General features: G+C 51.3%; 1 protein-coding gene across 4 annotated transcripts in view; it reads left to right on the top strand.

Moving 5' to 3' along the window:
* Nucleotides 1–4,229: 4,229 nt before the first annotated feature.
* ARVCF (ARVCF delta catenin family member) overlaps nt 4,230–26,611 on the top strand; it is a 49,402-nt gene continuing 27,020 nt past the window's right edge. For all 4 annotated transcript variants that reach the window (XM_030292476.1, XM_030292473.1, XM_030292475.1 and 1 more), the window contains exons 1-2: nt 4,230–4,417; nt 9,878–9,931. The gene's annotated coding sequence lies outside the window, so the exon portion shown is untranslated. The remainder of the gene's footprint in view (nt 4,418–9,877; nt 9,932–26,611) is intronic.

Genomic DNA, 26,611 nt, shown 5'->3' with positions numbered 1-26,611 from the left:
AGCTTGGAGGACGCCCTCAGGAGGTCGCGCCACTTGCAGCGGCCCGAGAGCATGCCTTCGGGAGCCCATTAGGGACGCGGCCTGAGCTCCAGGGGCCGTAGGTCACCTACCTACCTGGCGGCCTTCGCTGGAAGCTATAGGAGGATGCCCACTTCCGGACCCACCCCTCAGGCGGGTTCGTGGCTCTGGACCTGGCCACCCCTCCCTTTTCTTTATGGCCCTCAGTTTTGTCCAGCCTCTGCCACTCTGGCCTTTGGCCTCCCTCCCTACTGCAATCCCTTCCACACTCAGGACAAACCCTGGACCAGGCTCTCCAGACCCACCCAAGCCACTGTGGTCTCTGAGCCCACCCGGAGGCCGATCTACAGGTCCAGGCCCCAGGATGAAGAGTTGGCCCATCCTGAGCTGTAATGCGTGAGCAAGTGAGCAAGAGGTGGGAAGGGGCACTGACTGGGGGCCCTCCCAACAGGACAGAGGCATTCACTGGACTCTCTGCCTTCTTTGACCTCTGGGCTGTGTCTGGAGCCTGAGTGCGGGGCAGGGGGAGTGGAGAGTGAGAGGCCCAGGGACCAGGGCCTACTCCAAAGTGGGCGCTCAGCAAACTACAACAAGGATGACAGTTACATTAAGGATAATAATGGACACCTGGCTGGCTCAGTCAGTGGAGCATGCAACACTTGACCTTTGTACCTTTGAGATTGTACCTTTGAGCCCCATGATGGGTGTAGAGATTACTAAATAAAATCTTTTGGGCACCTGGGTGGCTCAGTCAGTTGAGTGTCAGACTCTTGATTTCGGCTCAGGTCATGACCTCACAGTTTCATGAGTTCGAGCTCAGCCTAGGGCTCTGCACTGACAGGGCTGAGCCTGCTTGGGATTCTCACTCTCTCTCTGCCCCTGCCCCACTCATGCTGTCTCTGTTTCTCTCAAAATAAGCAAACTTTAGAAAAATAAACAAAGTAAAATCTTTTTTTAAAAAAAGGATAATAACAATGTGCTACACCAGGGTCTCAATCCACAGCTGTCCTTCCCCCTTTTTTACAGATGCAAACACTGAAGATCGGTGCAGTTACCTCACTTAAGGTAAAAAAAAAAAAAAAAAAAAAAAAAAAAAAAAAAAAAAAAAAAAAAAGATGGCAAGTGTCATTGGCTGGATTAGCTTCCCAGTCCTGTGTGAAGACCTACTGTACTGATCCTGACTCAGAGCACTGATGCCCTGTGGAAAACTGGGGTTTAGAGAAGGAAAGGGCCTGGCTGGTGATCAGCAAAAGCAAGAATTGAACCCAAACCTGTCTGACACACCGAAAGGCCCATTCCAGCCCAACTCTCTGGCCATCTTTTCTGTGTTCCTCCTGGAACCAAACAGAAGCCCTTTACAGCCCTTTACTGAGGACTCCAGACGTCCAAAGACTCATGGCCAGCAGGCAGCAAACCCAGCGTGATGCATGGTCCTCCTTCTGGGCTGGTGCCAGTGATTTCCCTCAAGGCAGCCAGACCTCGCAGCCCACCCAAGAGATGGTAGTGTTAGACAAGCAAGACTTGGGGCTTAGGCACGTGTGACCATGCCCGGGGAGACAGGGCAGCAGCTGCAGACCGGTCTTTCCTAAACACTGGACCACATACCTCAGAGGAGTGGGACACAGAATGGTGCCTTCCCATTGCCAGTAAAAGGGGATGTGGTCATGCATGGGTTGTACAGAGGTTCAAATCCTGGTCTGCCACGGAAGCATATGGGTCTGGGCCAGCCCCACCTCCAGCTATACTCTCCCCATCTAGATGGAGCTATGGCAGGCACTGTGATATTCTTTGTCACCCCTGACTCCAGTCTGGACAACATTTGGTGCCAGGGAGCAGATAAGACCAGATAGGATGGGTTGGGGTTGGAAGCTGAACCCTGGGGTCTCAGGACTGGAAAGAGTTCACTGCCACCCCACCTCAGGTGACACACATCCTTAGATGGGGAGCTCACTACCTTGTTTGGTCACCCTTTCAGTCTCTGAACATTTGTCACTGTTGAGAAGTTCTTCCTGACCTCCAGCTGAAACCTTTTTCCCTCTATAGCTTTCCTCACATGTCCCAGGGATGTCCCTACGCAGATGCCCACCAGCTGGGTGGAGGGGTTGGGAGAGAGGGAGGAGACTGGGTTACTGGTCCCTGTGGCAGTGGTCAAGCACTTGGGGCTATCTATCCTGCTTTTGGACTGTTACCCCTACTTGCAGCCTGGGTCATGGTGGGCCCACTGCCAGAGAGTAGCCTTGAGTCCTCTTAGCACTGACACTGTCTACTCTGCTCCCCTGTATATGGCTGGTAATCCAGCTTGGGGTACAGAATCCTGCCTGGAGTGGGAGGCAGGGAGGCAGTCCTCACTTAGGCCAGTTTTGGAGCACAATTCTCCCCTTTGCTCTCTCAAAGGCCTGTCCAGCCCCTCCTGCCACCATCAGCAAGTGTGTGGGAAAGGGATGGTGCTGGACTACAAGCTCACTATGAGAATAGAGCTCCAGGAGGACCAGGGTCCAATGCCCCTGGGGAGATTTGTAGGACAGCTGGACTAATGAAATCCACTCCTAATGGAAGGAAGAGAACCCCCAAGCCCACAAAGCAGCTGGGTCAGAATGTCATCAGTGGTGCAGCTCCATAAGATAAGAGCTACCTTGCTCTTAGGGCCCCCTGTGTTCCAGAGAAGGACACTTCATTCTACCTGCTCAGAGCCACAAGTAACATCAGTATGCCAGAGTGTCAAATGTCTCTCACCTCAAGCGTCAACTTTAATTGATTGGTTGTGGCTGCCGGGCTCTAAAAGGCTGTTAAGGTGGATTTACTGTGTGTGCCAGGTACCACAGGAGGGACCCAATGTTGGTACCAGTGGTGAGTTCTGGCCCTACATCACTTCACTTTCTTTCTTCTGATCAAGCAACTATTGGGTGAACACTCTGGCTTCCTGATGTGGGTGGATAAGACATACATGTCTGGTCTCCCCATTAGCACTGTCATGGGCCTGTGACTCCCTGGGTGTCCACTTCCCTGGGTGGACGTGGGGAATATGGTGGGCTGAAAATCTGGTGATTTCCAGGTGTGACCAGGGCTGGAAAGGCTTAGAACTAAGCATGCACCAGAGTCACTGGCCAAGGGGCCATCATATCATGAACTCCCTGAAATAATCCCAATGGGCAGCAACCCCATTGGTTCCTCCTCACACCATAAAGAGGAGCTGGCCAAGGATTATGGTCCCATTTGTTGTTATATGTGTGCCTCGTGTCACTGCAGGGAACAGGTGGCTGCTCTCTATCTGGCAGAAAAAAATGCACCTTGTGCTAAACTCTACTCAGGTGGCTGTACCCCACAGTGTTCCTCCAAGACCCCAAGTAGGGTGGAGAAAATGGGACACCAGGAAGTGTTTGTGTGGGTGGGGGGGGGTATAACTCCTCCCCACCCCCAGGCCCTGAGCTGTGATTGATGGAGGAGGTTAGGGAGGGCACTCCTGTGGCAGTCCTGCAGGGTGGGCTGAGTCAAAGTGTCCGTGGATTCAGACCTGGTGGAGGAAAACCTCTGGTTCACCGAAAGGCCCTTTCTGCCTCAGAAACACGGCTTCCATCCTGCCTCGCTGAGCCAAGTTCAGACCCGTATCTCTGCTTTGAGAACCCATAGGCCCTAGAGTGTGACGGACTAGATTTGAGCCAGGTGACCTAAAGCAAGTGAGAACCTTTCTGAGCTTCAATTTCCCATCTGTAAAATGGGAAGTCAGTGGAACTCTCTCGCGCGCGGCTTGCGTAAAGAATACCATCAGATATTGAGAGGAGGGCGCGGCGCGCTGCTCCCGGCGAACAGCAGGGGCCGGAGAAAGGACCCTAGCGAACTAGGGACGGTTCCGGCGAGACTGGAAACCGAGAAAGGAGCACGGGGTCTGCCAATCCCCGCTCGGGGCGGACGGCACGGGGACATCCTGGAAGGCGGCCGAGAGTGGGCGGCCACGAGGATCCGGCGGCCGCCGCAGCGGTCCCGGCAGGTGCCCGGGCCTCGGCCCCTCCACGAAGGGGCCGGTCGTGGCCGGGACGGACACCCCGGGAACCCAATGGCAAGCCGGCGTCTCCCAGCGCCCGTCCAATTGACGCCGGTTGCCGGGCCGCGCTGGGTCTCCCGACCAATCGGAAAATTCGCGTTCGGAGGGGGCGGGGCGGAGGGTCGCGTCGCTGGCCAGACCCGCTTTGCGCACGGGCCGCGCGAGGGGTGGGAAGGGCTGGCCCTGGGGCTGCACGCTGGGCCCAGGAGGGGTCCGCCCCTGCACCCGTCCAAGTTGAGCCCCCGCGGACCGCTAACCGCGCCTCGCCCTGGGGACGCCGCGCCCCGTGCGCCGAGAGACCTGGGGACGCCCGTCTGGGGGCGGGGGCCACGCTGCGGGGCCGCCCACGCCGCGCTCCAGGTAGGCTCGGGCCGGGGGGGGGGGGGGGGCGGGGTCCGGAGGTCGGGGCCCGGATTGGGACGAGGCCAGAGGTCCGGGACGGGTTCGCAACTGCGGTGTATCAGGGGCTGGGTCGAGATGGGGTCCTGAACCGGGAATCGACGTCTGGCCGGGTGTAGCTGCCGGGGTAGAAGCCGGGCCCCGCCCCACCTGCACCTTGCCGGCGCTGCGGTGCGCGAGACCCTGAACTACCGGGGCGGGTCCCTTTGTGCGCGGTCTCGGGGCCCTGCCGACTGGGCCAGGGCATCCCGCACCGCGCGTCCCCGTGGAGACTCGGCCGGAACCCGCAGCCTTTACTACCCTGCGCGACGCCGGGTGCCTTGCGGCTGGGGTCCCCTAGCCACGGAAACTTTCCAGCGGTCAGAGGGACGGCGGGGCCGGAGGAACTTTCCCGGGGCGGCGCGCCACCGGAACGCGCGAGGGCACGGCGGGGCCAAGGGGATGTCCCCGCTCCTGGTGCTCCCGCCGCCTAGAGGACGAGGGAGGGGATGCCACCCGGGGTTCCTGCCTGGTGCCCTGAACCGGGGCCGCCCCGACCGGGGATCCCCCGTTCCTGACACCCCTGAGTCCCCTCTGTGGGATACCGGGCCCGTGGCAGAGGTGCGTCCTCCCCACTTGGGGTGGTACTCAGCCTAGGTTTGCCGAGGTGTTCCCCCAGGGAAGGCAGCCTGATATCCCGAGCCTTACCATTTTAATCTTTAATTAAACGTTGGGTACTTACAACGTGTCACCGTTTCTAACCTATGTGTAGCGTTATCACTGAAAACATTGCTCAGGGACTTTGTTTTCCCTTTAGACCCAATCATGTTTAGAAACATGGAAAAGTATCACCCCAACAGGGTTTCATCCTTTGGGCTAGGCTCTTCATGTAACCTCAGGTGATCACCCGTCTCTCACACCCCTTCCTGTTGTCACCTGCATCACTGTGCAGGGCACACACCAAGTCAGGATTTATAAGCCCAGGGGCTTGGGCAACTAACTAAGGCTTAGAGGGCAATCTCCTCCCATGAAGACATGCAGCAAAGGTAGACTGACAGCCTCCATCCCCTCCCTCTGCCCCGACCACTAGAGATGTGGGCCACCACCAGAGGTCTGCTGGTCCAGAGCAAGTCCTGCCTGTCCTGTGCTCACTGTATCTCTGGACTTGGGACAGTTCTGGACACAGGAGACAGTCAGAGCCTCTAGGCAGTATACTGGGCCCATGGCCAGTAGTTCCTGAGCAGGTGATCCAGTCCTTGAGTCTTGCCCTAGCAAGTGGGGCTGTGAATCAAGAATGCATGCTTTCTGGGGCACCTGGGTGGCTCAGTCAGCTAGGCGTCAGACTTTGGCTCAGGTCATGGTCTCATTGCTCATGGGTTCGAGCCCCGCGTCGGGCTCTCTGCTGACAGCTCAGAGCCTGGAGCATGCTTCAGATTCTGTGTCTCCCCCTCTCTCTGCCCCTCCCATGCCCGTGCTCTGTCTCTCTCTGTCTCCCAATAATGAATAAATGTTAAAAAAAAAAAAAAAGAATGCATGCTTTCCCCCAGCCTTGCCCTGTCCCACCCACAGTGCCATGTCTGTCCCCTGCTCCCTCAAGTCTATGGTCCATTAGCACCCAGCACGGGGTTGGGCACAGAGCACTCACTATGCTCAGGTGTCTGGTGCTGGCCTAGGAAGGTCACAGCCAAGCCAGCCCTGCCCTGATCTTCTTTATAGTCTTTTCTACAGATGCAAATACTTGCTGACCAAGACCCTCCCAGATAAACTGGGCCAGTCCTCAGTCCTGCTAAGTTAGCCCCCCCACCATGCCATATTGGGGTTGCATGGCACCCCCTCCAGAGGTGGCCCCTCAGGTCTCTTCCCAGTTCCAGGGGTCTCTGCATCTCTGAGGCTCTGTAAAGGCAGGACTGTACTTCCATCCCTATTTATGCTGCATAAGGATTCAAGGTAGATATACTGCACTCTCTTCTCCCCAGGGGCCAGGCCTGAGGGGCATGAGCAGTAGGATCCTACACCTTCCAGAGGAGCCAAGAGTTACACACAGCTGGGAAGCAAGGACACTAGGCATGCTAGAGCTCTAGCCAGCCCCTAGCATCTGCCCTGTGACCTGGCCTAGCCTCAGCAGTGGGAGGGAGTGGGGGTCAAGCTTGTCCTAGAGGCAAGCCCTGAGGACTGCCAGGGGGGTCAAAAGGGGTTCTGGGAACTTCTCAGTGGCGGCTCAAGTCAGGGGAAGGCATCTGTTTTATTGACATCAGCCTCCATCAAGACCACGATGCTGCTTTGGGCTGCTCAGCAGAAGACCCAGAATCAGGGAATAAACAGAGGGAACATGGGGTCAGGGATCCCATATTGGGCTTTCCTGACTGGGACAGCTGCACATCTCAGCTTATTTCACAGGTCAGGCCCTGAGCTAATGGACACCCATTTCATTCATCCACATCTTTCCCTCCTCCTTTCCCCTACTGTGTGTCAGGCACAGGCCCTTCTCACTGCTTCAGTGGATCCTGAAGAGCCAACAGCCTCTAGCAAAGCCACAACTAGCTGAATACGGCCACCAGAGGGCACCAGGGACCACCATGGCAGGCAAGACTGGCTCCACCCAGCCTCCCTCTGTGCTGGGACCCCTCCCTGAGGCACCTGGTAGGGCCAGAGCTCTGCTTTCTCCAGTCTGCCTGTCCAGGGTACAAGCTGGAGAGGAGCAAGGATCCCTGGGGCGAGGCCCCTCAGTAACCACCAGAGCCCCTCATCACCTTTGGTGCAGGCAAGAGGAGATGCAGGGACTGAATGGGGCTTGGGCAAGGACAACGAAAGGCCCTGAGTGAGGCCTTCTTCAGGCCTGTGCCCCAAGGGCCTCCTTAGCTGACCCTGCCACCACCCAGGTGAGGATTCTGAGCCAGCCAGTCAGGATGAGGCTGCACTTCTTCTGTTCATTTGTGAAAGAAGGTGCAACAGAAGTGGGTGCCTTTTCACATTGTATCCAAAGTGGCCAGGGGCCTGGAAGAGCACATTGGGATTTCTCATGGTGGAGGAGGGCATGAGGCTTGAGTGCAGAGCAGGTTCCTAGGCAGACCTGCCTGACCCCCCACGCGGGTTCCTCAGCACCTGCCACAGCCCTGAGTTGCCTGCCCCACCCACCCAGCCTGGGCCCTGTCTCTCCTCTGGATTCCATTTGTGCTCATGGAGCTGCCTCATGCTACGGACACACGACAAGTCCATGGCTTTGCAGGACTGGCTGCTTGGCAGCCCCTTGTGTCCTGGGCTCTTGCCCCCACCTGAGATGCAGCAGACCTTCCCAAGACTGGGGGCAGACTGGACAGATTTCTGGGGCACCCAGTGTGAGGAGGCCCATGGCAAAAGGAGGCCCAGGTTACTATAGGCAGATGGAACTGCTCCATTTCTCAGGACCCTCCCCATTTGAGGATGGAGCCCGATAAGGGGCAGGTTTGGTGGCCCCCTCAGCCCCAGGCTCCCTTGTTCAGGTGTCCTTGGCCAGATGAGTGACCCCAAAGCCTGCAAGTCAGCCCTGAGAGGGCTCTAAGAAAGGATTCTCAAGACAGGTACCCCCTGCGCTCTCATCACAAATCCCATCACTGATTCTATTTTCGTATGTCACGTATGTCCACTCCCTCAGGGCTCTGCCCTGCCCCCACCTATGTAGTGTCCTGTGACAGGGGCACCCCAGGGACCTGGGGCCTTCCAAAGCTGCCACCACTCTACATCCTCCAGACCCTCCCATTCCCCCTACCCTCCTGCAGGAAACCTTTAGTGCCCTCCCCCCAACAGCAGCCCTGCAAATGCCCTCCCCTACCCCCCACTGGTGTCTAATACTGGCTCTCCTCTGTATTTATGGAGCTCTGAGCCTGGCCAGAGCCCCACGGGAGGGAACATGTTCTTCTTGTAGCCAAATATCCCCAGTTGATGTGGGGGTGCAGGGAGTAGGAAGACCTGAGTTCAAATCCTGGACCGAGTTTCCCCATCTGTAAAATGGGGTGTTGGGCCAATCCAGGGCACTTGGCAAGAGTAAGATGAGGCACTTGGCAGCACCTCGTGAAGCTTTGCACAAGGCCAGCACTGAACAAGAGGCTAGGCCGGCAGTTATCAGGACTAAGGAAGGCATGTGGTGCTCTGTGGGACAAAACCTATATAAACATTTAAACCAAAAGCAGAAGTGTCCCAGAAATGTCACACTCCAAGCAAAGCTGCTCCCTGAGCCTCGGACCTCAGCGTAGGAACAGTAGCTCCTCTGCTGCAGGCAGGGCAGATGCAGCAGGGGGGCAGGCTCCCTCCCAGATTGCCCTTCCAGGCACACACAAGAGTGAGTGTGCACAGATACAGGCGTACGTGCAAACATGCCTGGCTCCCTGGCTCAGGCCACCGTTCTTTCCTGCCTCTGAACCGATGCATCCTGTTCCTCCATTGATCCCACTGTGACTCAGAATCCCTCCTCATGATGAAGGGGCTACTGTGAGGCAGGGACACCCACTCGCAGGGCCCCCAAATAGCCCATGTCCACAAGAGGAAATTAGAGGCTCGGAACAATCTGGAAAACACTGTAGAGCCCAGGGGAGAGAGCTTCTATCACCCCTGACCCCCCAGGGATGACTTTCTCAGACCTCCGCTCCTCTCTGTGCCACCCTGGTTTTGGTTTTTGGTTTTTGTTTTAAAGATTTGGGTTTTGTTTTAAAACCCTACAATCAGCGTAGGGCTCAAACTTAGCAACCCCAAGATTCAGAGTTGCATGCTCTACCAACTGAGCCAGCCAGGTGCCCCTCCACCCTGTTTTTTCATTTTTATAACACACTCTCTGGCATCGTCCCCAGGCCTAGATAAAATGACAGGGAATGTGTCTCCTGAGTCATGGGCTGAGACAGGAAGCCCACGGGGCTACAGCTCCTGCATGTGAGGTACTCCTAGCTATAGCTCTGGCCCCTGGGTCCTGGGATCTTGAAGTTAGGCTGCCTTTCTCACAGGGACATGAGTTCTGGGCTGGCCCCAAGGAACATCAGGAGAGGCAGGTGGCCTGCTACACAGGGCAGGAGTGGGGTCCAGGTGGGGAGAGCAGGACTAGGCGGGTGTTGGGTTCGACTCGGTAGGGCCAGTGAGATCCTGGTGCAGAAGTTCTCCTTGCTGTGCTGTTTATCACAACAAGACACACCCAGCTTTCTGGAATGGGGAAGACGTTATTATCATTCTAGAGCTGAACAATCAGTGTTGAAGGAGCTAGTCAACAGCATTAGAAATATTTACAAGGGACTGTGGTAGCGGTAGTCCAGGTGAGTGGGGATAAGAGAATGTGCATGAACGTGTGGGTACACATCAGGAGCGCCACAGGATGACCTCGGGGTCAGGGATGACAGTGCCCCCACGAGGGGTCTGGCTTCATCTAGAAGGGACTTAGCCCAACAGGTTGGCTTCACAAGGTATCCTCTGGTTTTCCTGCAGGATCTGGAGACATCAGGATGGATGTTGGGACATGCTAATCTCCCCTCCAGATAGGTAAGCAACCAAGGCTTAGCCTGGGGATATCCCCCTCTTTGCATAGGACAGCAGAGTGTCCTAGTGGGCCTGGCAGGTGTGGTTGACTGAGGGATGGACTATGACCCAGGGTGGTGTATTCTTCTGGTCAGCCTCACTTGGGTGGGCACAGCCCCAACGCTAGACAGGGGTGGGCATGGGGGCCTCCCAGTGCTTGGACTCATGGATGGCCTGAGTGTGGTCAGCAGCCACCAGGTTGATATTTGGCTTGAGGGGTGAGCCTGCAGTGGGGTGGACCAACCAGGACATTGGCTGGATCTGATCCTCACTTACCTTGACTTGGATGCCTGCTATAGCCATGTCTGGTATTGGCATAGCCCAACAGGCTTGGCTCTTAGCTCAGGTGGTCCCTGCTGCCCAGGGGAGACTAGAGCTACCAGCTGGGGACAGGCCGTCACGTGCTGGCCCGTGTCCTTGGATGTTATCTGTGTTTGTGGGTTCATCTGGTAGTCACTCCTCCAGCAAGACTAGGGTATGGTGCTTGGGAAGTATGGCAGAGTTGGGAGGCTGTGTGGTCCCTGTGTCCCCCAGGTCCTTCTGAATGGTGGGAAGGTATGTCCTGTTCGAACCCTGGTCTTTCAGGGTTTGCTGTGGTGGCTGTATTTACAGAGATGCCTCATAAAAATGCCTCTGGTCGCTCTTGTTCCACCAGTATGGGTGCCCAGTCCCCAGCCTGGGCATCTGCTCCTGCCCCACTGGGTGATGTCTCCATGGGAGGCTTGGTCAACCCAGTCCTGTGAATTCTCAGTGGTACTGTGTATCCAGCGGGGACAGCCTGGCCCAGCCAGTGACATACTCAAGTGGTGGGGAGAAGGCAGAGGCGACAAACTTGGGAGACCCCAGGCCTCTAGACACCTCAGTGTTCTATGTCAAGGGCTATAGAACAGGGAGGGACAGGGCCTGGCTCCTTCTTCCTTGTTCCACATGACCGTGGGTGTGGGAAGCTGCCATTTGGTGGTGTACCACCTGGGCAGATCAAGGTCAGGCCAGGCATCTCAGCCGTGGGCTGTTGGGCCACATGGGGACCTCTGGATTGGGATGAAGAGGCCCAGGCTGCATCCTGGCTCAGAACCTGGCATTGCTTTGTGGCATGAGTGACATGGTTTCTAGGGGCAAGGTTGACAAGGGGCTGGCCCCTGCCCCCCTTAACTCCTGGTAGGCCACCAGGCCTCAGGTCTAAAGACCAGCCAAACACCAAATGATAGCTCTGGTCACAGGGTCTCCCTTATCCTGCCTGCTGCTTTTGCCCGCTTTCCTAGCACTGCTTGCTTGTTTTCTGTCCCTGTGTATCCCTGCCACCTCCTCCTGGTCTTCTCCCAGTTTTTCTCTTGTCTTCTCTGTGCTTCTCTCTGCCTTTTCCTCTCTTTTGTTTCTGTCCTGCTCTTTTTGAATGTGGTGATTGATTATTCTTGTCTGCCATAGTAATTGATTAGTCATGTCTGCCATGGGCACTGGAGGGATAGTAGTGGCATTTGTGCCATCTCTGCTCTGGGCTGAAACCGTTTCACAAACTGGGAAGCAGAACCTGGGCCCTGGCTAGGGGCTCCTTGTTCTGTAGGCCCTGGGGTGCAGCCCTGCCCACATCAAAAGGGAGATAGGGATGGGGAGGCCTTGGGACTAAATTGAGACAGCAATCGATGGCAAGCACCCATGTATCTCCCATACTTGCCTTCAGCCATTCAGCACCCCTGTGCTGAGCTCTATATCAGACACTGGGTTTTGTGACCACATCAGGCACAGACATGCCCCTGGGAAGCCCCCAGCCTGGCTGAGGAAGCAGCTACAGAGAAAGTGACCACCTGTAGAATTGCCAGGTAGTGAAGAGAGTAGCAGGGCTCCCCGAGAAGGGGGAGCCAGAAGGCGGTAAGGGAGTGATGCTGATACCTGGGGTACATGGGTGCCCTCCATTGCAGCCATGCCAGCACCAATACCACCTCTGGGAAACCACCCCCAGCCTGGCCTTGCCCCTCAGTGACCTTGTCATTGGCCTCCACGCAGCTGTGCTGAGCATGGCTATGCTCCTGTGACCACCTGCCCCATGCTGGGGTTTTTTGGCGTTTTGATGTGTATCTCAGCCATTGATAGGAGTCTTTATTATTAAAGTATGAATTCATCCCTCATCTGTTGGCCTACTGCACATTCTTTCTCCATCTTTCAATTTTTGTTTAGGACAGTTTTTCATCTTCAGAGATCTTTCATATTTTGTGGTGAAATCCATTGAATGTTTTCCCTTTTCAGTTATCCCATTGTCCTTCCTGAGCACCTAATGAGGTAAATACACCCTTATCTTACCCTGAGGTAGTTTAACATTTTACACTCAAGATTTCATTCATCTAGAATTTATTTTGATAGAAACAGAAGGTGAGGATTTAACTTTGTTTTTCACTTGTATCTGAACCATTTCTTGGCTAACATTTTCTGTCACTGGAAATTGGAAGCATCGTGTAATGTGTTCAGGTTTACGGTGTCTGTGGTAAGCTCCCAGCCCTTAGCCGACACCCACTGCCTAGTTAAAGATTAAGATCAGGCCAGAGCTTCCCCTCAATCAGTCTTTTGTCCTCAAAAGTCATGGTTATTCTGCACGTTTACCCTACATGTGTGTGTTGGAACCACTCTGTCAGGTCCCTCTCCCTGTGACTTCTGTGGGAGTCACCTTAGCCTGGCACTCTTTGGAGACAGTCGGCCCTCCCTGTGTGTATCTGTGGCATGTCCTACGCTGGTCTCCCCATGGCTCGGAGCCTTTGCAAGAGAGCCTGTTCCTCCTCTGAGCACTCTTGTTTACTGAGAAGAGGTTCCCGCCCTTGTAGAGCCTTTGCTGGGCCTTTGTTGGTGTGGCTGGAGAGCCTGGTGCAGACCGGCTGCTGTCTCTCCTTTGTGACTCTCAGCCAGGCATCTGAGGGCCTTTGTGATTAGACTCATGGGTCATATCCAGGTGGGCAAATCCTCAGGGGAGCCCCAAGCCCCTTCCCACTCCAACAACCCATTCTTCTCAGGCAGGGCAGAAGGAAGAACATTCTATGTGGTGGGACTTGGGTTCATACCCTGGCTCTGCTCACCCTATTGGCCTTGTGAAGAACTTGGCACAGCTGGTGGTCTGCTGCAGTTATGGCATGAGCGCTGCGCCAGCTTCTGGCTGTGCCATCCCTCGTACAGGGTGATTCACGGCTGGTGGTATGGTCAGTGCGGCAGGGCCAGCCTACTGAGGCCTACATCGCCCAGGCCACCAGGCAAGATGGTGCTGTGCTGGCTCTCCTGGCCAGTCTCTGCAAGCCCACAGTAGCATTTACCCTGGCCCTGCATTTACCCAGCCCCCCAACCCCCAGCTTATCTCACTCATAGGAAGACTGCCCACTATCAGGTGGGGAGATAGAAGTATCCCACCCCCATGGCACATCTTGCCAGGTTGATGTTAGCAGATGATGAGTTTGGTATTTTGAATATGCCTTTAGTTAAACTTTTTCTTTTCAAAATATTTTCACTCTCTGTGAAATCCTAATTAGGCCATTCATTCGTCTGAATGTACTTGCTGCTCTCTGCATTTTGCAAGATAATGAGGCTGCAGAGATGCTGCCATCCCATGCTCCCAGGGCCTTCACTTTCTGCCCTGGAGGGAGATGCTGGCACCCCCATGGGCCATTGCTGCCCATGGGATCTGAGCCACAGTGCCTAGGGGTGGGGGGCACCAAGTATATAGATGGGGAAAGTGAGGCCTGGGCCACTGAGGAGTCTGGGATGGTGTAGATAAAGGGGTCTCAGCCCCAGCAAGGCCCACCCTTCACAAAACAGCATCTTTCTTCACCTCCCACACCCCAGGCCCAAGATCAAGGCAAGGGAGGTGCCTCCTGGATCCTGCTGGCCCAGGCTCCCTTGGGTGTGCCTGAAGGGCTGGGAGAGGCCACAAGACTGAACCACAGAAGCCAAATGACTATGGCACCAAAGTTCCCCATTTTGCTCCCTGCCCCCTCAATGGGCACAGACTATCAGCCTCACCTGCCATCTGTCCAGGGTTAGTGGCAGGCTCATTGTCACCCAGGGTGGCAGGTGATCTGTCCAGAGTCCCAGGGTGGGCAGGCCATGGCTAGGACCACAACTGAGGCAGGGACTTGTGTGGGACCAAAACCATCTTCTCTTTTAGGCCTCCCAGCAAGGGGGTGGGGGATTATGATGGGGAAACTGAGGCTCAGCAAGCAGAGCTGGGCTTTGCTCCCAGGCCTGCTCCAGGCAAGCGCATCCTCCCCTTTCCAGTCTTCTTGGTGACAGTTCTCTGGCATTTGCCTATCTGTAGGGAGCTATTGGTTATAATGAGACTATCTCAGTATTTGTATTTGAAGAAATAATTCCAGACATTTATTTGCCAAACCTTTGAAACAAGGGCATCGGTTAATTTTTAATTAAGCCTTCCTGCTTGCAGGCTCTTGTCTTTATGGGGCCAATACATCCAGAGGTGTAGTGTTGCCAGGGGTGGGGGTGGGCGATTCCCCAGGGGCATGGTGCAGGGAAGGCGGCCATCTGTAACAGGCAGAAGCCTCGTGCCCTGTGGGAAGCCTGGGCCTAGCACGCAGGCAGGCACGTCCCCCTTGCTCCTGGTAACTCTGTCCCCCTTCCATGACTCCAGCTGTCCTGCTCTGCTTGCTTAGAGCAACCCCCACAGTCGATGAGCAGGAGGAGTGAACCTCAGACAAGACCCCTGGTCTGAGAACAGCTGCCTTGGGTGGGAGGAGGGGGCTGGGTGAGAGTGGAGGAGTGTCAGCTATCCCTTCCTTGAAGCTGGTTGGGAGGAAGGGAAAGCTTTTGAGCTGGGCCTGGTTTTCTTATTGACTCCTTCAGCAAATATTTGTCTGGTTTCTCCCTCACATGAGATCCCCCTGTTGCCTTCAGGATAAAAGCCATACCTGGTCCCTGTGACAGCAGCAGCCCTGCTTCTTGCCACACCCACCTCCAGACTCAGCAGGGTCTGCCTGAGTGAGGGTCTATGTACTCACTCTCTGCATCATTCTAGATGTAGAGATGCCCTCAGCAAGGCAGCATTCTCTTGAGCCTTCAGGGGCCTGAGGCAGTCCTTCTCCTGACATTTCTCCAGTTTCTTGCAAAAATTGGCCTCAGCATAGAGCACATGCTGTGATTCCTCAGTACAGCCCCTGCACGGGAGCCACAGTACTCTGTTGGTGTGGATACTGTTTTCCAGCCGCTCATCCTTGCTTCCTTCTTGCAACAGAAACCTGCTGCTTGCCAGGTGCCATGGTGGCTGCCACTCCGCTCTGGCCTGTAATCCAGCAGAGGCCAAGGTGGTCTGTGTCCCCACTGCCCACCCCCTCACCTTTGGTACCATTTGTGGCAGCAGGGGAAGGTTTAGATTTATTGTGTCTGTTTTGTGTGTGCAGGGGCCTAAGAGCTGGTGACAGAACTTTACAGTGTGATCCTAGGCTTACAGGTTAATTTTCTGTATCTTCTTTAGGTCCTGTTCTCTCTGAACTCTATACATTAGAAATTTCTGTTTCTGGCATGTAAAAGGTGGTCAGAGTTGCATTGGTCTTTTCAATGGGAATCTTGGTTTGAGGACTTTATTCATATTCCTTCTTTTTAAATTTTTAAAAAATTTTTTCAACTTTTTATTTGAGAGAGAGAGAAAGAGAGAGCAAGTGGGGGACAGGGGCAGAGGGAGAGAGAGAATCTTAAGTAGACTCCACACCCAGCACAGAGCCCTATGCTGGGCTAGATCCTATGACTGTGAAATCATGACCTAAGCTGAAATCAAGAGTCAGATATTTAACCAACTGAGCCACCCAGGCGCCCCTTCATTCTTTTTTTTTTTTTTTTAAACCACATTTGAGTATTCTTTATTTTGGAATCAGTTATGTTGTTGATTCTCTCTGTTAGAAATTGTCTGGGTATTATACCTGGGGGAGCTTTAGAAATAGGCAGAGAGAAAACTTAGGAAACTTGCTGCAAAGGATGTTTTAGTGTTTCTTCATTATGCTCTGGTGTACTCGTATTCATAGTCATTCTTTGTTATATTCTAATGAAAGTATTTAAAACTATGAATTTACCTCTGAGTATAGCTTTGGCTATTTTTTTCCCAGCTTTGTCAAGATATAATTGGCATATAATATTGTGTAATTTAAGGCATACAGTGTGATGATTTGGTACACGTGTGTATTGCAAAATGGTAAACGTTTTGTGGTAAACATAATAAAGTTAGTTGACACATCCTTCATCCCATATAATTACCATTGTTTTGTTGTTATGGTGAGAGCATTAACCAATGACTTCTCTCATAGCAACTTCTAACTAAGTATACGATACAGTGTTGTTAACTATAGTCACCATGCTGTACATTAGATCCCTAGAACTTACTCATCTTATAACTGAAAGTGTATAACCTTTGACCTGCATTTCCCCATTTCCTCTACCCCTCAACCCCTGACCACCATCATTCTATAATCCATACATTTTTGTGTATAATGTCTGAATAAGTTTTTCATTGTTTCTAAATAGTCAACTCTATGTATGCTTGAATTTTTATCTTTTATCTATTTATTTAAAAGAATGTTTTGCATATTCTAAGTTATTACACAAGATGGCTCTTTTTAAATGTTTATTTGATAAAATACACACAAAATTGACCATTGTAACTATTCTTAGATGTATTGTTCAGTATCAGTAGGTATATTCACATTGTTGTGCAACCAATCTCCAGAACTTTTTTATCTTGCAAAATTCACACTCTGTTTCCATTAATGAACATTGGTGGACCCATTACCTCCTCCCCCTAGTCCCTGGAACCACCATTCCACTTTGTCTTTCTATAAATTTGACTACTTTAGATGCCTCCTAAAAGTGGAATAATACAGTATTTGTCTTTTTATGAGTGGATTATTTCACTTAGTATGATGTTCTCAAGATTTATCATGTTGTAGCATGTGTCAAAATTTCCTTTCTTTTAAAGGTGGAATAACATTCCATTGATAATAATGGTCCATGATCCATTAGTCTGTGTCACATTTTGTTTTTCTATTCATCTATTGGTAGGCACTTGAGTTGCTTCACCTTTCGGCTCTTATGAATAATGCTGTTGTGAACATGGGTGTATAATATGTCTTCAAGACCATGCTTTCAGTTCTTTTGGATATATAACCAGAAGTGGAATTGGTTGATCGTACAGTAATTCTATTTTTAAGTTTTTGAGGAACCACTGTATTGATTTTCATAGTGGCTACACCATTTTACATCCCACTAACTGTGCAAGAGCTCCAATTTCTCCACATCCTTACCAAAACTTGTTATTTTGTGTTTTTGAGAGTAGCCATCTAATGAGTGTAAGGTGACATTTCACTGTGCTTTTGATTTGCATTTCTCTAACATTAGTAAGATTGGGCATCTTTTCATATACTTCTTCACCATTTATGTATTTTTCTTTGGAGAAATGTCTGTTCACATCCTTTGCCCATTTTTAAAATTGGGTTATTTGTTTTTTGTTGTTGAGTTGTAGGAGTTATTTATGTATTTTGGATATTAATCCCTTATCAGATACATGATTTGAAAATCTCCCATTCTCTATATTGCTTTTTTACTCTGTTGATTGTGTCAGTTGAACAGAAGTTTTAAATTTTGATATAGTTCGATTTATCTATTTTTACTTTTGTTGCCTATGCTTTTGATGTCATATCCAAGAAATCATTGCCAAATCCAACATCACAAATCTTTTCCCCTGTGTTTTCTTCTAAGAGTTTTATAGTTTTAGGTCTTACGTTTAGATCTTTGATGCATTTTGAGTTAATTTTTGCATATGTTGTAAGATAAGGGTTCAACTTCATTCTTTTCCATGTGGATATCCAGTTTTCTCAGCACCATTCATTGAAAAGACAGTTCCTTCCTGCATCCTTGTAAAAATCAGTTGACCATATATATGTGAGGATTTATTTCTTTTCTATTCCACTGGTCTTTGTCTGCCTTCATGCTATGACCACACAGTTCGGTTACTATAGCTTTGTAATAAATTTTGAAATCAGAAAGTGTGAGACCTCCAACTTTGTTCTTTTTTATGACTATTTTGGCTGTTCGGCCCTTTGAGATTCCATATGGCTTCTAGGATGGAGTTTTCTATTTCTGTAAAAAATGCCATTGGGATTTTGATAGGGACAGAATTAAATCTGTAGATTACTTTGGGTGATATTGACATCTTAACAATACCAAGTCATCCATTGCAGAAGCATGAGATATCTTTCCATTTATGTATGTCATCTTTAATTTCTTTCAGGAAGGTTATATACTTTGCAGTGTACAAGTCCTTCTTCACCTTTGTTAAGTTTATCCCTATGTAGTTTGTTCTTCTTGATGTTATTGTAACTAAAATCATTTTCTGAATTTCCTTTTTAAATTGCTCATTGTTAGTGATTTCTGTTTTTTTATTTTGTACCCTATAACTTCACTGAACTTGTTTATCAGTTCTGAGTGTGTGTGTGTGTGTGTGTATGTGTGTATAATCTTGAGGATTTTCTACATGAATGATGTTGTCTATAAACAGATTATTTCACTTCTTCCTTTCCAATTTGGATACCTTTTATTTCTTTTTCCTGCCTACTGATCTAAGATTTTTTTCCTCTTTTTTTAAAATTTAATTCATTTTTTAAATTAAAAAAGTTAGTTAGCATATTGTGCAACAATGATTTCAGGAGTAGATTCCTTAATGCCCCTTATCCATTTAGCCCATCCCCCCTCCCACAACCCCTCCAGTAACCCTCTATTTGTTCTCCATATTTAAGAGTCTCTTATGTTTTTGTCCCCCTCCCTGTTTTTATATTATTTTTGCTTCTCTTCCCTTAAGTTAATCTGTTTTGTATCTTAAAGCCCTCTTAGGAGTGAAGTCATATGATATGTGTCTTTCTCTGACTAATTTCGCTTAGCATAATACCCTCTAGTTCCATCCACGTAGTTGCGAATGGCAAGATTTCATTCGTTTTGATTGCCGAGTAATACTCCATTATATAGATAGATAGATAGATATATATATATATATATATATATATATATATATATATATATATATATATATATACCACATCTTCTTTATCCATTCATCCATCAGTGGACATTAGGGCTCTTTTCATACTTTGGCTATTGTGATAGTGCTGCTATAAACATTGGAGTGCATGTGCCCCTTCAAAACAGCATACCTGTATCCCTTGGATAAATACCTAGTAGTGCAATTGCTGGGTCGTAGGGTAGTTCTTGATACAAGATATTTAATAGAAGACTTGGACAGAAATGACAAAAGCAGCATCCCTGCCTTCTTGATGTTAAGAGAAAAGCTTTAAGTCTTTCATTATTGAGTATGATGTAAGCTGTGGTGACAATGATGTGTAGCATACGTAGTATGATGTAACATTTTATGTATGGCCTTTATCATATGAAGGTAGTTTCTTTCTATTCCAAGTTTGTTTTGTGTTTATATCATAAAAGAGTGTTGAATTTTGTCTTTTATTCCCCAATGAAATGACCATTTTCCCCCATTATTTTGTTAATATACAGGGTATTATGTTGATTGATTTTCATATGGTAAGCCATCCTTGCATTTAGGAATAAATCCTACTTGATCATGATGTATAATCCTAATATACTTCTGAATTCATGGGGTGCCCGGGCAATTAAGTCAGTTAAGCATCTGACTCTTGATTTTGTCTCAGGTCATAATGTCATGGTTCATGAGTTTGAGTCCCATGTTGGACTCTGTGCTGACAGCACAGATTTTGTTTGGGATTCTTTCTCTACCTTTCTCTCTGCCTCTCCCCAGTGTGTGCGTGCACACGTGCTTGTCCTCTCTCTCTCTCTTTCAAAAATATATAAATAAACATTTAAAAATATATATACTGCTGAATTCAGTATGTTGGTGTTTTGTTGAAGATTTTTGCGTCAATATTCATAAGGGATATTGGTCCATAATTTTTTTAATGTGTATTTTTGAGGGGGGGGAGGGGCAGAGAGAAAGGGGGGCAGAAGATCCACAGCAGGCTCTCTGCTGACAGCAGTGAGCCTGATGCAGGGCTCGAACTCATGAACTGTGAGATCATGACCTGAGCCAAAGTTGGATGCTCAACCGACTAAGCGACCCAGGTGCCCCGGTCTATAATTTTCTTTTATGGCTTGGTATCAGGGTAATAATAATTCCAGCCTTGTAGAATGGGTTAGTAACTGCTCATTTCTTGTCGATTTTGGGGGACAGTTTGAATATTAATGTTAACTCCTCTTTGAATATTTGGTAGAATTCACCAGTGAAGCCATCTGGTCCTGGGCCTTTCTTTTTTGAGAGGATTTTGAATACTGATTCAGTCTCCCTGCTAGTTACAGGTCTGCTCAGGTTTTGTTTCTTCATGGGTCAGTTTTGGTAGATTGTGTGTTTGTAGGAATTTGTTCATTTAGGTTATACAATTTGTTGGTGTGCAATTGTTCATAGTACTCTGTTATAATCTTTTTTATTTTAAAATATAAAAGAAAAGGCATATGGAACACAAGAGATGGGTGTTGTTGGGAATTTTTTTTACATTTTTCAAGTTTACTTTTTTAAATTTTTATTTAAAAAATTTTTTTAATGTTTATTTATTTTTGAGAGAGAGAGAGCAAGCAGGGGAGGGGCAGAGAGAGAGGGAGACACAGAATCCAAAGCAGGCTCCAGGCTCTGAGCTGTGAGCACGGAGCCTGATGCGGGGCTCGAACTCATGAACCATGAGATCATGACCTGAGCCGAAGTCAGATGCTTAACCAGCCGAGCCACCCAGGCACCCCTCAAATTTATTTTTAAGCAACTGAATTTGTAAAATTAAAATAGCTAAAATGTTCCTTTGTTTTACTTCATTTTTTTTCAGTTTCACTGAGTATAATTGATAAACTTGTAAGCTGTTTGAAATGTACATTGTAAGGATTGGATATACAAATATATTGTGAAAACGTTCCTACCTTCTAGTTAATGAACACATCCGTCGTATACTTAACTTTCATGTTTGTGTGTGTACAGGCATCTGTGTGTATCGTTTGGGTTTTTGTTGTTGTTGTTGTTGTTGTTGTTGTTTGGCTTGGCTGAACTTTGTGTTTCATGGATTCATATCTAGTGTCTGTCTCTCTCTCTCTTTTTTTTTTAATACCTAATCTCTTATACTCATCAGTCCACAGATGCACAGATATCCTGAGACAGTAAAAATACTCTCCACAGGCAGCTAACAAAGGACTGCTAGGAACAGCTAGTCATCTTAAGGCACATGGCATATCAGGGCATGGCTGGAAAATACAGTTCAACCTCTCAGCAGCCCTTGTACCCCAAGGGATGTTGCCTGGAGCTTCTGCCTATGGTAGGGTGACCCCCCAATTGAAATAGCCTGGACTTCTCTGGGCAATCTGGTGAGCTCCCAGTGAGCCATGTTTGTTCCCTCCCAGGGAAAGATGGATCATGTGAATGGCAAATCATGACTCTGAAAATCCAGGAATTTCACTATGAAGTTTCCTTAAGGAATTTCAGAGCTAGGTTAACTTTTTTAAAGATCTTGATTTAAGGAGGCCAGGCATCTTGTTTAACAAAGCTGTCAGCTATTCCTGGTTGTAAAAGTGTCTGCAACACAAGAGATGGTGAGTGGGCAAGACGATGTGCAGCTGACATCTGGGGATGGACGATGTCCAGCCCTGCCAGGATGTGGACAGCCTGGTGGAGAATGTGAACCCAGACTTCAGTGCGCCTGGGTACTGGGAACGTTTGCACAGCCAGCAGATCAGGCGGGGTGGGCCTCCTTCCCATACTGCAGAGCCGATATCAAACGTTTAGGAGACTGGGGGAAACATCAGCCTACCAAGAGTGAATTGTAAAATGCCAGAAATAGGCATATCCACACTTTTCTTAGCTTGTTTTCTGGACAGAAAGCCCCGCTTCTGGCAATGTTGTGGGGTGCCGATCCACTCTTCCTGCCTCAGGGAATTCCTGTTCTGTGGAAGTTTAGTCCTGGGATCTATTTTCTACATCTCCTGTCTTCCCTCTTTCATCAACTTTTTGTCATTTTCTGCTGCTTTGGAAGGACTGCCCCGAGTATGCTTTCTGCTACCTCACTCTGCAGATTTGCTGCCGTGTCCTGTCTGCTGTTGTTTGTTTAAAATCTCCATTGGGTCATCATTTCAGATTGCTCCTTTTCATTATGGTGTGTTCCCAATTCATCAGTTCAACACTCTCTTTGACCTTTTGAGGACATGTATCAGCTATTCCCTAATACTTGTGCTAATAAATATGCTAAATGTAATTTAGTGAAAAGCAACTCTTCTCAGGTCCTTCAAAGGCAGTAGGATTTGCCCCAGGGTGCTGGTGTGCTGTAGGCAGTTCTGTGCTGACTGGGTGCTTCTGTCCAGGGTCTGTGGCCCGGCCACCCTCACCTGCTACAGAGAGATGTCTGTGTGGACCGGAGACTGGGGCCATTTGCAGATTGTGGTGCCACAGACAGGCCTGGCTTCAGAGGTCTGAATGGGGGGCAGCAGCCTTGCAGGTGTTCCGGACAGTAACGGGGTCTGTGTAGGATGCTGACCCTTAGCATGAGCCACAATGGCTAAGGAGTGCTAGTCCTACTTTCCCCTCCCCCAGTTAGGACCTGTCAGGACTTTCAGGCTACCCACCACCCATTTTCCGGTGGGGCAGGTGAGGCCCCACAGAGCAGCTATAGTGAGCTTAGCAGCCACCACACAGCATAGGTGGGTGTAAATGTGCCTGTGGGTGTATCGTGCATCCTTGGTGGGGGGGGGGGTGTTCATGCTTCTGTGGGTGGCTGCTCACATGTGCCTGCAGGTGAGTTTTAGGAGGCCCCCAAACTGTAAGCTGCCTTCTGCAGTGTTCCCACCTCCTTTGGGCAGGGGTAGGACACACAGACAAGTCCAGCCCCTAGCAGGCTCTCTTGGTATGTGTGGGTGGGTAGGGGAGCCAGAGAGGACATGCAGGGCCTGAAGTCTGTGCTGGGGCTGGTGGAGTGGAGCCCCCTGCCCTTTCCCACTGGGTCATTTGCATATAAAAGGCGGGAGTTTGCTGATGGCTGGAGGTTGGTGGTGTCTGGACCTGTTGCCATGGGCACTCCCTAGCTTCAGGAGCAGCTGAGCTGGCTCCCAGCCTGGAGAGGGGGTTAGGAGCAGCAAGGCTGGTAGCCAGCTACGTTTCTGGGAGGGAAGGGATGTTCCTGGGGGCCCCAGGAGAGGCCTGCGCTGGCCATGGTCACATGCTTGTTGACCCTGGACAGAAACAGACTAGAGGGGACTTGGCCCTTTGATGCTGTGGGGCCAGGAGCAAGGCTGGAAGGGCCTGGAACCTCCCTCTGCAGGGTGTGCTCTACTCTTTCACCCACACTCACCTCTGAACCATCTAGAACCAGGTGGCCATGGCTGAAGCCATCCTCTCGGGTCTTCCTGGAGGGTCTTCCTGCCACCTTGGTGTTTGTTGGTCCTGTCCCAGGCACTGTACTGGAAAGGCCCGGCAGAGTCTCCCTGCTAGGGTCTCCAGTGTTCCTAATGAGGGAATAAATGAGGGACCAACTTTTGCACACATCTCACTCTTCCCCTGGAATCTCCTTTAGGAGGCTGAGGAGGATCCTGCTAAGCCCAGGCCCCAGCAGCAAGGATAGTGAGAACCTGGGCTGGGCTTTATTGGGAGCTCCCCTCTCTATAGGCCCCACCACCCCCATCCCTCCCAGGGCTGTGGAGAAAACTGACCTGCTATTGCTAATGATTGTCCAATGCAGGCACATTGGTGCCCGCAAGCAGCTAGCAGGAATGTGACAGGGAAACCAGACAGGGAGGGAGAGGTGGGGGTGGAGGGGGTGCTTATTGACTCAGTGGACACTGCCATGTCAGGGTTGGTCCCTTGGCAGCCTCTCTGGGACCCGCGTAGAGCTGCCCACAAAGGGATTGATCTCTCCTGGGGCCAGCTCTACCCCCAGCTGCTGCCCCAGGGCCATGATCCCCCACCCCAGTGGCTTAGTTAGCAAAGCTGCAGTGGGTCAGATTGAGGTTGCTTGGGGAGGGCTGCCGGGCAGGGTGCCCAGCATGCAGGGGCACTGCCAAGTGCCTGGTCAGCAGCCGTCAGGGTGGCAAGGACCTACAGGCTGGGGTGGGGAGGGGTTCCACTGCTGGGAGCCCGGTAGGGTGAACCTCCCTCTCTGTGGGATGGGGCCCTGACAAGGCAGCCTCCTCACTGGAGTGTGGGCAGGAGTGCTCTGTGCTGGGTCCCTGTCACCAGGCCCACATTGCCCTCAGGGCCTCATTTCCCCTACCCTAGAGCAAACTATGTTGTAGCCAGTTTCCCTCTTACACAAGTCTGTCCTGAGGTTGTTTCTGCAGCAGGCCTGCGCTAGGCCACAGAACTGGGCCAGTTGCATTCTCCCCGGGCCAGCAGGCAAAGATAGGCACCCCCTATAGGAGGGGAAGCCAGGTGAGAGAAGCGAGGGACCATGAGCTGGGATGCCATGCGCAGCCCCCTCAGCAGACCTGCTTCCAGACTTGCTGTCATCTGACTTGTCTGCCCACCAAGCACTTCCCGTGCCCAGTCCCCATTGGGTCTTGAGCCTGGTTTCCCATCAGGCAGGAGTTTCCCCATAGCCACTTATCTAGGCAGAACGTGTTCCTTGTCAAAATGATGAGGAAGACATGGAAAATCCCCCAGACTCTAGCAGAGAGCTATGGGGCTTATCCCAAGAACTCTTCTGTGGGCAGCTGGGGCAGGTGGCACTGCGGCAGGGGGTTTCATTCCAGCTGCTAATCACCAGGCTCTCCCATACTAGCTTCCTTGGCTCTGCAACGCAAGAGGGGGATAGCTGGGCTGAGGGGCCCTGCCTCACCACACCCCCCCCAAAGGCTTATTGGCCACAGGGTCCTGGGGGCTGCACCTCCACTGCCCCTCAAAGGGGCTTTGTGCCACCACAAAGAGGCTCTGTCCCTCACAGAGAAGCCTGGGTGTTGCCATGGTGATAGAGGGGGCCAGGAAGAAGGGGGTCCACCATCTTGTGGGGGGGCGGGGAAGGGCGTTCCTGGTATACACAGGCTGGTAGCCAGTGTGGGTGACTGCTTTATCTGCCTCACTGTGGCCCTTGACCTGGCTGGACAGCTGCCCAGCTATATCTCAGTGGGGCTATCAGCATATTTCATGGGCCCCTTGGCCCCTCAGTAGGGACTGGGCTCCCAGGCTCTGGTGCCAATCGGATCTGTCTGCATTTGGTCCCAGCCTAGCCGTGAGCCTCAGCCCCCTCCTCAGGAATGCCTTGGTCTTTTGCACACCCCAGAGTGTGGTAGGGTGGCACTCTGAGCCTGAACCGTCATCACTGCCCCAGCATGCTGCTCTGCTGTCCTTGAGATAGAGTGTGTGTTGGGGAGGGTGTGAGTATGAGTCTCTGCTGGAAGAGATGGGGGAGCCACTCAAGTTCCCTTGGTGGCATTGGTGTTGGAAGCAGCCAACTAGCCAGCTTCCACACAGTAGGATACCCTGGCGCTTGACCATTCCATTGCCCCCCACCCAGTTTCCCCATTCATGACCAAGGTGGAGTGGGTGGCTACTGGTGCAAGCAGAGAGGGCAGTGGGACTGCCAGTCCCCACCCTCTCCATTTAGAGCCCCATGGCTCCCCAGCCCTGGAGACTTGGGCCCTTGGGGTGCTCCTGGACTGGCTGTAACAGAGACCCCAGAGGAGGTGGATCCTTGCTGCCCATACCCACACTTGGAACCTGCAGGGCATCACCCTTGGGCTATGGCTGCAGCTGGAATCTGGGTCAGGTACAGGAGGGACAGCAAGGGGACTTCCCTGAATGCCAGCCTGGGGCCTGGGGGAGAGCTATCCATCTCCATTCCATGAGTTCTGACAGGCACTTCCCAGGGAACCAAGGAGACTTGGGGTGTGCCATAGCTGGCACATGGAGCAAGTATCTGAGACCTGCCCCAGTGGGAATCTCAGGCCACCCCTTTAGGTGCCTCTCATGGTGGCCCCTTGTGCTCAGGCCTCCCACCGAGGAAAAGCAGCTGGGATACTCACCTGCCTCTCCCTGCACTAGCATCCAGGTGAGGCCTGCCTCTGCCATGTCCAGCCCACAGTCACCCAGTCACTCCTAGTCCCAGGCTCTCAGCTCCCAGACTTCAAGCTCTCTGGGCCCTTACAGGTATCCCTGCCTGATGTGTCCCTGAGCCTCCTGCGTCAAGTACTGCCACAGCCCCCTTGTCCTTTTGACTACCTGCTCAGCATCCCCCTTGTCCTGGAGCTAAGCAGTGCTGCCTTGGACCTGGCCTGCACTTGGCCTAGGGTGCCCCATTGGCACAGGGGAAGAGCCCTCCCTCCCCAGACTGTTCTCCCTGCACATGTGAGTTGTCCTCCATATGATCATCAGATGGGTGCAGCTGGGTGCCTGTGTGGATAGCCTGGGGGCAGGAGGTCACTAAGGGGCCATCTCTCCAACCCTCACCCCCACCATGGCATCTGGTCACTTGCAACAGGGGTACCTCCTCTGCTGGGGAAATCTAATTTCCAGGCTAAATCCAATTATGGCTCTATCAGCTCCCTGAAAATCCCTTTGCTTCCCTTGGTCTGCAAGGGGTACTGCTCAGGCCCCTGGGGAGCTTCCTTGTTCACTTGCCGGCCTGCTAGGGCAGGTGG

The sequence above is a fragment of the Lynx canadensis genome, chromosome D3 (assembly GCF_007474595.2).
Source record: "Lynx canadensis isolate LIC74 chromosome D3, mLynCan4.pri.v2, whole genome shotgun sequence".
Classification (NCBI taxonomy): domain Eukaryota; kingdom Metazoa; phylum Chordata; class Mammalia; order Carnivora; family Felidae; genus Lynx; species Lynx canadensis.
The sequence above is the reverse complement of the archived record's forward strand: the minus strand, read 5'-3'. Positions and strand labels throughout refer to the sequence as shown.